Source organism: Papaver somniferum, chromosome 11, assembly GCF_003573695.1.
Source record: "Papaver somniferum cultivar HN1 chromosome 11, ASM357369v1, whole genome shotgun sequence".
Lineage (NCBI taxonomy): Eukaryota > Viridiplantae > Streptophyta > Magnoliopsida > Ranunculales > Papaveraceae > Papaver > Papaver somniferum.
In genome coordinates, this window is record NC_039368.1 from 61,283,675 (window position 1) to 61,297,147 (window position 13,473).

Genomic DNA, 13,473 nt, shown 5'->3' on the forward strand with positions numbered 1-13,473 from the left:
AGGTCTGACGTTTTTTTTTTTTTGCGAAGTCAACAAAACGTCGTTGACGTGGTTGCAAATATAGACATACATTGTATCATCTCATGCACATCTATGAAGGGTCGTGAGTCATGACTCATGGATGTCTTGGAGTGAAGCTTTTGGTAGGAAAAAAATTCATATGACGTTCGAGCGCATGTTGGTCTTATGTATTTTAGAATGGAATTGACAGGGGAAGCAATGCATATCAATTCAACAGTTCAAGTTCATGCCCTCACATGATCATGATATTTTCTTGATAAAATGATGAGAATACTTAGCTCTACTATTGCCGTTGTGGAGGTTTTAATGTTGTTTCGATCTATCTTTAACCCGGGCAAGAAGTTTTCATTGATAAAGAAAGATTACAAAACCTTGGAAGAGGTACTTATTTTATACCTCAATAGGTGCATGAAGCTAGACTGGCCAACCACAGGCTCTATTATCCGTACTGACATGGAGAATAAATCACAAACTTGCTCAAAACAGTCTATGGCGAATGCTTCATTGTCTTGTCCTTAAGATGTTTGATGAAATGACTGATAATTTTGTTAGGTATTTAACACATGTCAGGATATAATGTCATATAACTATTATATATAAGGGCATTTTAGTAAAAAATTTATACGGTCAACCTTAGTCTACGACCATAATGCATCAACGACATGTTCCACGACCCAGACTTTAATTTGACTATAAACATACAACCCTTTTACAAGATATCTCTAAAATGAACTCGTAATGATAATTAAGTATGATAGTTCATATCGTAGAATGAACTCGTAATAGGTGTTCATTATGATAGTCGATATTATAAAATGAACTCGTAAATGATAGTCCATATTGTAGAATGAACTCGTGATAGGTGTTCATACTGTAGAATGAACTCGTGATGTTATTTCATATGGTAGAATGGACACGTAATAGTAGCTCATTATACCATCTCATTTTGTAGAATGAACTCCTATGTTCTTAATCCTAAGAATTCATTTTGTATAATGAACTCACGTGATATTTTATTCAAACAATTCACTTTTTATAATGAACTAGCTAGTATGGTAGTTCATAAAGTAGCTCATTTTGTAGAATGAACTCGTATAACAGTTCCTTTTATTGTTAATTTTTAAAAGCTCTGAAATATAACAACAATGGTATTCGTTAGAAAGCTCTCATCGAGGGATTTCCGAATATATAAAATTTATCATTTTTGGACATGCGGTTCAAAAGATATTTCACTTTTAAGTTTTTATTTATTTATTTTTATTAAGATATAGAAAAAAGAGAAATAAGGGTATTGTCCATCCTAGGACAAAATAATAATACATCCTTAAGAAAATGACCAAACAGACGGTTGACCAGGTAAATAGAACCAAACTAACTCAATTATATTTTTTTCAGGACTATATGATAGTTTCTACTTAATAATAATTATAGTAGAAACTCTATTAATTAATACTTAATTATTTAATAAACTCTCTTAAATAATATTTTTAGTTGGCCCTGAGTCGGGGACAACGTGTCAAATTAATAATCCACTAAAATTATAAATTAATAAATTTTTGATTACCTATGTAGACCCCATATGAAGTATAAATTAATAATTCACTATATATATGTTCGATTCACTTATGTTTTATGAAGATTTCTTGAAAAATGAATCATTTGTTTTCTGTTTTTTTGCTAAAATTTCACACTGAATTTCATCTCTAATTTTTCTTATCATCGTAAAAATTTCTAATGTTGTTTCTCATAGCCCAGGGAGAAATTATTTAATGTGATTGCCGCTTTAACAATCTCGTTTCATGAAGAGGGATCTATTATACAACTGTCATCATCTTCTTTCCCATCTTTATCAGTTCGCATAATGCTCTCAATTATTTCTTCATCAGTCAATAATTGTGTAGCTTCATTTTCTTCCAGATATTCAGGACATCTGGACATTCATTGAATTGTGATAACGTAAGTTTTCGATAAAATTTTGTAAATCTTGAGCGATATCACTGTCTGTTTATTCATTCTACCTGTCTAAACCTATGTTATATGTTGATCGAAGTTAAATTTATCTACAAGTTAATAAGATATTAATTAATATATAAATTAATAATTATTAATTCATCGGTTAATTTATAACTCTCTTAATTAATAAATGTTGGTGGTCCCAACAAAATTAATTTATAGGGTTTCTACTGTATTATCATAATCATACAAAAAATTCACTATTATTATATTATAATAAATAACAGTGTATCACAAGGAGCTAAGTTGGGTCCCAACACCTATCCGAATAACAAGCTCTAATAATTAACAATGTTTACATTTAAGTTATGACCAGCTATGCAGTTTCTCAGTCTGTTCAAGAAAGTCACCATATCGTCTCCAAGGGCGGACAAGGATAAAACCCGAAACTATATCCGTGGAAACTGCGTTTATCTCGATATTTATGATGCTTGTCAGAAACTGTACCAGAAATAGCTCAGCCTGGTGTAAAAGTATAGACGCCTCCTTCTGTGAAAGGTGAGACACCGGTGACGTCAAAGCAGGCGTCATGACCGTTATCCCAGTTATAAACATGGATGTCAACATGTCTTAAGTAAGCTGTTTCTTTTCGTGTAGGAACACCTACTTGATAACCAACATATGTCAGGGTGTCATGTATGAGGTCATGGAGAAATTTAAGTCATACATCGCTGGCACAACGTAAGGTATGATCACCAAAAATATTCATCTCTTTGTTGCAATTTGAACAACCACTACCTTCTTCAAAATTTTGGTTTATTTGGGTGAACAACGAGTACCTTCTTCAAAGTTTCGGTTTATTTAGGTTAAACATTTTATAAGATGGCAATTTAGGCTTATTTAGACATTACTTAGATTAAAAGTTTACTTTATTATTATAAGATGGCATTTAAGAATAATTTTTTAAAAAATAACTATTTTGTCATGAATTACACATCCATACTACCACTATAATATCAACGGAAATTTTAAAGTGGTAATTATATAAATATTTCTTGTTTTGATGGACTTCACAAATGTCCTTATCGTACAATAAATATACCTTCCCCATTTATAGGTCCACAAACGTCTTCTGTGCTTTCCACATTTACCCTTTTTCTTGCGCTCGGTTCTTAATCTTCTTCTCCATCTAGGATTTACATATCCAGAGAAAACCTCAATTGAAACCTCCGTCGCTACCACCATCAGCACCAACACCAATGTTGTAACCACCATCACCATCACCACCTCCGACACCACAATCACCGACGGTGAGTACAGTTTTAACGGGAAAATCAATAATTTCTCTTTTAATTTCAGATCTGGAAAATATCTGTATTTCTCTTTTCTCCATCTTTTTATATGATTGTGTTTCTACGTGTAATAATTTAGTTGAATCATGTTCAATTTTGTTTTATTTGGTTTTAAAAATTCATCTAAATCCCATTTCATAGTTCTTGAATCATAATTATCATAATTGACAATAGGTAGCTCAAAATCAGAAGAATCTGAACTTAACTTGATTAATGATGAGGTTAAGAAGGGTTTCAGCTTAGATGAATAAATTACCATTTGATTTTTGGGGAAGAAGACTAAATTGGGATTTACATTTCACGAAAGAGATTGATGTTTTCATAATGAGATTGAGTATGGTTTTCTTTCACTGTCTTTGTCTATCAAGCGTCTATATTTATCAAAGTTAGGTAGCTACTCCTATAGTCTGACCATTTCCAAGCAGCTGGTATGCGTAGGGTTGTTTTCTTTTTGTTTGTTATGGCCATGGGTTACATTATTTGAGCCAGGAACTACTTCTGGTGGGATAAGAAAAGAAAATGTGTATCTCATGTTGCTCACTGAGGTTTAACTCATTTTTGAATTACTGTGTCCAGACTCAATTAGTTGTTATCTTGTAGTACCAAGACTAGTGTTAAAACTTGTGCATTCATAACAAAGCAAGCTTAGTCACTGACTCTCACTATCAAATTGAAACTTAGCTAGAAATTTATTTTTGTGGTGGTGAATTTTGGTGCAGGGGAGGTGATGGTTGTGGCTTTTTGTTATAGTATTAGGGGTGGTGGTAGTGGTGATAGCAGCATTGATGTTGTTGTTTATTGTAGAGGTGGTGACAGCGATGGCTTAATTTTATTGTTTCATCTCCTTTTAAGGAAAAACTAATTTGATTCATTCCGCTACATCGTTTTGTAAGTTTTTATTTGCTAGTCCGCAAGCTAGATGTTGTTCATATTGGTTCTTATACTACATATAAGCCTTAGCGATAAAGATTATAAGGTTGTAAATTGATCTTATGTGACTGTTATATATTGTTATGTATTAATAAGCTGAATTTATTAATTTGCAGTATCGTTTTAGTATGTATTGTTGAGTTTCTCTGTTTACAATAATATTGTTGAGAAGAGATTATTATTGACCAAAAATGGATGGTAGTGGACGTAGAGGGGGTAGGGGATGCTGGTGTCAGTGGTGGGGGTAATGTTGATGTCTATGAACTCCAAGCATTTTTTGATAGGATGATGTTTCAACTCTTCACCGCTACGCTCTGATCATAAATGCTTTATATGTAGCTTGTTTTGTTACTCTTTTGGTTGTAGAATGCTAATTATCCCACAACAAGAAGTTGCATGTACTGAATTTTTTGGTTTCTCCCAGTTAAATAAATGTTGTAAGATCCATTTTGTTTTGAGCTTGTCTGAATTTTTATTTGGTATCATCGGATTTGGATTTCTCATTTTAGACTACATATGTTTTTTTAAGTGATGAAGCTCCTGGTCCTGCTAGTTTGATGTCATGTGCGTGTAATAACACCTACCCCTCAGAAAGCTTATAACATCTAGTGTGATTGATATATTTTTATCTAGGTCACTTGCTTTTACTTTCCATATTTAATCTGCTTTGCCCTTTCACGAACTGCATTGTTTTATACATTTCATTTTGATTTTCCAAGATACTTTTTACTATGAAGCCATGTGAATGAATAATGGTATGCTGAATTTGTGGTGGAATCATAACAGATATTGGGATCAACTTCGGTTGTTGACACCAGATTTTGGGATCAACTTCGGTTGTTGATGCCATTTTATTTATTTTTTATTTATTTATTTATTTTTTGATTTTTGTTTTGGGATCAACTTCGGTTGTTGACGCCAGATTTTGGGATCAACTTCGGTTGTTGACGCCATATTATTTTTTTTTTTTATGATTTTATGATTTTTGTTTTGGTATCAACTTCGATTGTTGATATCGGATTTGGGATCAACTTCGGTTGTTGACGTCATACTATTTTTTTCATTCTTATTTGACGATTTTTTGTTTGGGGATCAACTTCGATTGTTGACACCAGATTTTGGGATCAACTTCGGTTGTTGACGCCATACTACTTTTTTCTTTCTTATTTTATGATTTTTGGTTTGGGGATCAACTTAGGTTGTTGACACCAGATTTTGGGATCAACTTCGGTTGTTGACACCACCGCCAGCGGTGGTGGACTGGTGGCAGGCGGCGGCATTAGTGGTAATGGTGGCGGGCGGTGGTGGACTAGTGGTGGATGGTGACATTAGTGGTAATGGTGGCGGGCGGCGGTGGACTGGTGGTGGCGGGCAGTGGTGGTAGTGGCGGTGGCGAACTGGTGGTGGTGGTGTTGTAGTGGAGTATTAGTGGTGGTGGCGGTGGCGGTTGGTGGTCGTTGAGCGGTGGTTGTGAGATGGTAGTTGAATGTTGGTGGTGCTAGTGGTGGGGGAACGGTGGCGGCAGTGAAGTGATAGGTCAATTTTTTTTGTCTTATTTTGAAATAAAGGAATATATTATATGAGTGAGGGTATTAATGTAACTTAATTTTTAATGGATAAGATTTTTAAATGATAAGAGTATATTTATTGTTGTATAAGTGTATATTTGTTGGGTGTCAAAATTAAGGATATTTAATTAATATACCCATCAGTCACAATTTGCTACTACAGATGCGGGGCTTATACATTCAGCAAAACAACCTAATTCTCATTTAGGGATTTCTTTTGAATACAAGATTAAACAAAATTTATTCCCATCGGAGAAATGGAGTGATGAAGCATTCTTAACGTATTTAAATGATGAGTTTGAATGGTATTTCAAGATTGCTAATACTGGGACCATGGGAGAAAAAATTGGGGATGATGATATTCCTTCCATCGAATTGGATCTAAGATACCAGGCGTAGATTGATTCAACTATGGAAATAATGTTTAATTAGCAAGGTTCTCGGTAAAACAATGGGTTTTAAGTTCATTCGAGAAAAATGAATGCTCTCTGGAAACCCATTAACTAGGTGGATATTTTAGACTTGGGAAAATTTTTTTTTCTTGTTTAAACTTTCTGATACCAAGGATCTTAAGAAAGCCTTATTAGTTGGTTCGTGGTTCATCAATGAACATAATTCAGCTTTAATGAAATGGATGGATTTCTGGATTCAAATCTTCGGAGTCGGTGTTTACTAAAATGCTTACTTGGGTTAAGTTACCAGAACTTCTTGCTGAATATTTTGATAAGGAAATATTGTTTAAAATTGGGAACAAAATTGGTAAAACTCTGAAGATTGATGTAGTAACTGAAGTTTTAGCTAGAGAAAGATTTGCAAGACTTTGTGCAGAAATTAATTTGGTTAAACCATTGGTCCCTAAAATCAGGATTGCTAATGTTATTCAACATGTTAGGTATGAAGAAATCGATTCAATTTTTTCTTGTGGGAGAGCAAATCATAGTGCATCTGCTTGTCCTTTCCCTACACCAGAGAAAAATAAAAATGTTGAAGGTATTTTCTTCAATCAACCACCAATTAACGTCACCGGGTTGAAGCTGCTAATGAATTTGGGCGTTGAATGTTGGTTGCAGATAGAAGGAATTGCCAGAAATATGTTGGTGTTATGGATGGTCCTGGAGGAAGAATGAATAATACTAACAACAAACCTGTAATGGATGGTCATATTAATTATAGAAAAACCGGGGTTAAGGATGATGAAAATGGGCATAAGCCTAGAATGAGCAATCTGCATCCTCCAGTATACATTAGAGTCCGACTGTTAACGACCTGGAAATTTCAAATGAAACTAACATTCAAAATTCTCAAAGTACAGTTGTAGATCCTGCAAATGGACAACGGGAAAAAAACACACCAGATGTCCGGATTAGGGAGAGCTAACCAACAACTAAAATGTGATAGTAGGAGTAACCAAAATACATAAGCTTTTACTCCAAGCTCAACTCCTGAAGTTTTCACTTTCTCTGCTACTAACAAGTGTGATGCTCCGAACCAAACTGGTGAGCATTACTCATCTGCCAAACATGTTTTTGAGGACCTTCAACGACATCTTAGTAATAGAACGGACCGTGAAGGACATGAGAAAGATGTAGACAAAAATAGTAATAAAACATCGGTAGCTGCACTTCCCAATATCAACATGGAGCCATCTGCACTACATAAATTTTCCTCTGGAGCAGTGAACTCTTCATATAGAAAGATGAGATTCAAGAAAGTGTCTCGGGGACATCGTGCTAAAGGTGGGGTTCAGCAGGTTAGTGGAAGTACCATCACGACTAAGCGAGCAAAGCGAACTTATGAGTTTCGAGATAATGATAATTGTTGGTTGGGGTTTGGGGAAGAGGTTTCAGGTTACTATAAGGACATGACTGTAGACGGAATCAATCGACCACGGTGCATTCAGATTGCGTCTCAACCACCATGACAAGGAGAGACAAGTGTCTCGGGATAAGAAAGAAGATATAAATCCCAACAACTCAATTGCCTAATGAAGGTAATGGTATGGAATTATAGAGGTACTAATAAACCCTCTTTTGCTAGAGTTGTTATGATCTCATTCGTGTGCACAAACCCTCTATATTTGCAATTTTGGATGCTCGATTATCTAAAGCTGCTTCTAATGATATTATAACTACTTTAGGATACGATGGTCCTAAATTGTGCCTTCTCAAGACTATTTTGGTGGTTTATCGATGCTGTGGAAAGCTGATGATGTGGATGTGCAAACTATTTCAGTTTCTCGTTGGGCCATCTATGATGTTATTACACCTAAGTTTGGTAGACCTTGGGTGTTATCCTCAGTATATGCAAGTCCAAATCCTACTTTTGGAAAAGTGTTTGGTCTGAAATGCAAAGTGTTGCTGAAATGAACTATGCTTATGCTGAGATAAGAGACTTTAATGCCATCTCTCATGTTTCTGATAAAAAAAAAAGTGGTAATCCACTACTTATTCTACTCTGATCGAGCTTTATTTTGTGATGAGTAACTGCAGTCTTACAGATCTTCATGTTGCTGCCCCCACTATAATTGGACTAGTAAACAATTTTCTAGTTGGAATATCCAAGAATAGCTTGACTGGATCATGGTGAATGAGGAATAGAGAATGTTATACCCTAATGCTAGGGTTAGTACTTTGTGTTTTTTTCGATTCTGATCACAAAGTTTTCCTTTTAGACCATTGTCCTGCTAAAAAGTTTCAGAAAAAACCATTTTTCGAGTTGAGGCCATGTGGTTGGATGATCTAAGATTCAAACACTTAGTTCACAAAGTTTAGAAGGATTCTTTTGACATACTTAATGCTATTTCGGCTAGCAATTTTATTTGTGAGAAATTGAAAAAGTTAGCCGAAGATGCTAGAAAATGGAATAAGGAGGTGTTTGGCACTTTACTTAAGATATTGAGACGGCTCGAGATAACTTAGTAGATGCTCAATTCAAATTTAGTGTTATGCCTTGTCTTGTAAATAAAGTTCACGAGGCTTACTGCCTTCATAATTATCTTCAATGGCTTTACAAGGAAGAATTTCATTGGGATCAAAAGTCAAGGGTGAATAGGTTAAAGTTTGGCAACCTCAATACTCGCTTTTTGCATGTTTTCAACTTTAGTTAGATGACATGGAAACACTATTCATGGTTTGAAACAAGATAATGGTTCTTGGGTCTTGAGGATAAGGAGATTGGGAAGACTATTACCGATTACTTCAAACATTTATAATACTTAATGCTAAAATAAATTGGCACTTTCTCATTAAGGTTCTTGAAACTCTGGGATTCAATAGTGTTTGGCAGAATTGGATATTCCAATGTATATCCACTGTATCACTTCAAGTCCTTGTTAACAGAGCTCCTGGGGAAGCTTTTTGTCCTAATAAGGGTTTGCGAAAGGGGGTACTCTGTCTCCCAGTTTGTTTATTACATGGCTTGAAGGTTTTTCACGGTTTTTGAATCAATCTAATGCTCTTAACAAGCTTCGGGGATTCAAAATTATGGCTGGTACACCTTTAATTTCTCATGTTTTCTAGCGGGTGACAATATTTTATTTCTTAAAGCCACTTTTGATAATGTGGGAGGAATTAAGATGCTTCTTGATACCTATTGTAGTTGGTCTGGTCAGGTAACCATGACAACAAATCTAGTGTCATTTTTTATTCTCACTAACAACCGAGACTTGCTAGATCTCTTGCCAAGGGCTTAAAGATGAGGCTGAGTAAGGAATCAAGAAAATATTTGGGATGCTATATGCAATGGGGTAGGATTCGCAAATCAAACTTCACTGACTTGTTTCTTAACATCACTAACAAGATGCAAGGATGGAAAATAAAGCATTGAACTTTGCAGGGAGAGATGTACCGATTAAGGCTGTCCTAAATCTAACACTTATTCTCCCGATGACCATTTTGAGGGTTACAAAAGGTGTAATAAAGAGTATTGATAAACTTCGTAGACCAACATCGAGATGGTAGTCAGCGATTGCATCATGTAAAATGAGATACTATTTTGTAAACCTATTTGGATGACTAGACTTGGCATCCGAGATATGGAGTTGCACAATTTAGCATTTTAACGAAAAACACTTAGAGGATTCTTATGGAATCCAATAAAGTGGTTTCACAATTGTTCAACGCAAAATATGTTCTAGAGTAGTGTATTTGGTCATCTGCTGTACCTCAACAAGCTTCCTGGTGTTGGAGAAGTATAATGGGAGGGAGAAATACTAGTTTGAGGTGGTCAATTTGGGGTGTAACTTATATTAATATTTGGACAGATAATTGGGTAGCTGATGTAACCCTTGGATTTGTAGTAGATGACATTCCTCAACATCTTAATGATCTAACAGTGTCAAACTTGATCAATTTCGAAACTGACCAATGGGATTTGTGCTCTATTGAGGATGCCGTTCCCTTTCACATTCAGGGGAAGATTAAAGCAATTGCGGTCAACTGTTTTTTATCCCAAACAAGATATTCTTGTTTGGAGTAAAGACAACACTGGTCAACCAACAATCAAAAGTGCTTACTACATTAGAAGTTCTATAAATTAATGTTATTGGGGCCACCAAAATTTATTAATTAATCATAAATTTATAATTATTAATTTTCGGTTAATTAATATTTTATTAATAGATAAATTTAACTTCGATCAACAAATAATATAGGTTTAGACAATTCGTATGAACAGATAAAAGCTGATATCATTCAAGATTTGCAAAATTTGATCGAAAAATTGGGTTATCGCAATTTAGTGAATGTCAAAATGTCCTGAGTATCCTGAAGAAAATGAAGTTACGCAATTGTTGACTGATGACGAAATAATTGAGAGCGTTATAAGAACTAATAAAGATGGGAAAAAAGATGATGAAAGCTCTATAATAGATCTTCTTCACGAAACGAGGTTGTTAAAGAGGCAATCACATTAAATAATTTTTCACTGGGTTATGAGAAACAACACTAGAGATTCTGACAATGATAAGAAAAATTCGAGATGAAATTCAATGTGCTATTGATCTTAACAAAAAACAAAAGACAATGGATTCATTTTTCAAGAAATCTTTATAAAACATTAATATATTGAATATATATGTAGTGAATTATTAATTTATATTTCGCATAGGGTCTACATAAGTAACCAATAATGTATAAATTTATAATTTTACCAAATTATTAATTTGGCACGTTATCCCCAACTGGGAACCGGTTAAAAATATTATTAAGAGAGTTTATTAAATAATAGAGTATTAATTAATGGAGTTTCTACTGTATTACTTGTGTAAAGAAAAATTTGTGGAGCTTGATGGTAATAAACAATGCACCAAGCTCTGGCGTTTACCTATTCCTTCACATATTAGGCATTTTTTAATGGATGCTTAGTCATCGGAAAAACTTTTTTTCAAGCTAATTTGTAAACGAGGCCTGAATATATCTGAAAGATGTCCTATTTGTTGCTCAGTTCAAGAGATTGAACATATTTTTATCCAGTGTCCTTGCGCGGATTTGGAAGTGGGATTATGTACATTCTTGAATGGATTCTCAATAATGTTGGTTGATTCCCTACACATCTCAAGCATCTTAAGAATTGTAATTTCCCTTTCATCTTGTGGGAACTTTGGAATGCGAGGAATTCTACTGCATTTAGGAGTGTTGTACCTTCTCATTCATATGTGATTAATATGGCAGTGCACAGAGCTATTGAGTTTTAGACTCATACTTTTCATAATTCAGCATTACCTCGCACTGAGGAGATGATTACTGTTGCATGTGACTGTCCACCAACATTATTGAATTCTCAGATTACACTATGTTAAATACTGATGGTGCCTCTAATCATTTTGGTTTTACAGGAATTGGAAAAATTCTCAGAAATGATAAATGGGACTTTGTTGGAGCTTATGCACAACACATATACAGAAATAACAACAACATGGACGAGCTTCGAGCAATAAAGCATGGGATACATCTAGCTTGCAGATCACATAAGACGAAACTTATAGTTGAAAGTGATTCCACTTATGTTATTAGTCTTTGTAAATGCCTAACCACTTGTCCTTGGTTTTTTTCTAATATCTTGGTTGATATTCAATTTTTAATGAATCATATGAAGTTTGTTTCCTTTGTACATAGACATAGAGAAAGTGATACAACTGCTGATATTTTGGCGAAGAAAACAGCTAATGAATACCTTATTGAAGAATGGGTCAATATGCCTCCTTGTTTTTTGGTTTCTGTTTGGTCGGAGAACTGTAGGGGACGGGCTTTTCTACGTTTTGTAAAGCCCCACTAATTTGTATTTAATACATCACTTCGATATGCCAATTTTTGGTCGGAAGAATGTTCTCTTAGAAAACTTCTCTGCAACTCTACTAAGAAAAAACAATTATCCATCAATTATCTTCATCTATTCATAAGTTTTTTTTAATTTATTTGCTTTGTTTTCTGCCCGGATCTTGATATATTTCAGGATCCGGGTAGAATAGTAAGTATTAATTTGTATCTAAATAAAACAATTGTATCTTGGCAATTAATTTTAGGATTTTTAGGTTTTTATTTTCTGATATGCGTGTTAAGTTTTTGACATTGTAGTTTCTTATTCACTCTAAGAGTGATTTAGAATAACCTTTATGGTATTTTTTGGTGAGATTACACTTTGACAAGTATATTATCAAGGGCGATTCACTGCGATGATGCATTGTTAAATTTGTCTAAGGAGAAAATCTATCAATTTCGAAATAGAACGCAAGAAATTGAGTATATTACTTCCCTATGGAAGTATCAGATTTCTACTATGATCAACAACCAAAAAGGTACGAAAAACTATTAGAAAGACATCAAATTCCTATGGATACTTGGTACTTAGATGTAATTTTTATACTTTTAATATTTTTCCAACCACTGATGTATGGTCATATTGTAAACAAATTTTCATTATCATGAAAATCACAGGTATCTCTTTCCATCAAAGAAAAAGATACGATAACAATTTGTTAAAAATTCTACTAATCCTATAACAATTCAAATTTATAAAGATATACGGAGCACATAACTATTTATTTTTACATTATAACACAACAACGCGAAAAAAAAGAAAAAAAAATCGTGTTCTAAAACAAAAACCGATCCCAAATTCGTCTGTAATGAGTTTACGAAATATGTGATTTTCTTTTTCATCGGAATACGTAATTACGAATTAAAAACTTGTTTTTGGTTTTCTCAAGAAATAAAAGACATGATTCTTCTCCTCCAAATTTTTTAATTGGCTTTTGTTAACTTGTATAACACGATCCGCGGCGGGATTCGAACCTCTGACCTAACAACTTGAGAGTTTGACCCTAGCCAACTGAGCTAGCCCCAGTTGGTTTGCCCATATATATGATAAGGTTTATTAAAGAATTATTTTATTTCATTGGAAATTGTGTGTTTTTGTCTTATTCAACTAGGAATTAGTTTTTGTTGCATTAAAAATAAAAATAACAAATCTTATTCTCAATACAAAGAATTCATGTTTTCAATGCAATAAAACAAACAAATTTTGTTTTCAAAATTATTGTTTTTAGTAGACTTTAATATGTATACGGGTATACAAGTTAACACGACCCTTTTCTATTTTATGTTAATGTTATAACAAATTCAGTCTTTAATTAGTAAAAAAGACCCCTGAAC

At 33.9% G+C, this 13,473-nt stretch overlaps 1 long non-coding RNA gene across 1 annotated transcript; it reads left to right on the forward strand.

The window, feature by feature from the left end:
* The first annotated feature begins 3,123 nt into the window (after positions 1–3,123).
* Positions 3,124–4,714, forward strand: LOC113320686. The gene is made up of 2 exons (XR_003346239.1): positions 3,124–3,284; positions 4,046–4,714. It is a non-coding gene; the product is annotated as an uncharacterized LOC113320686 (long non-coding RNA).
* Positions 4,715–13,473: the final 8,759 nt, after the last annotated feature.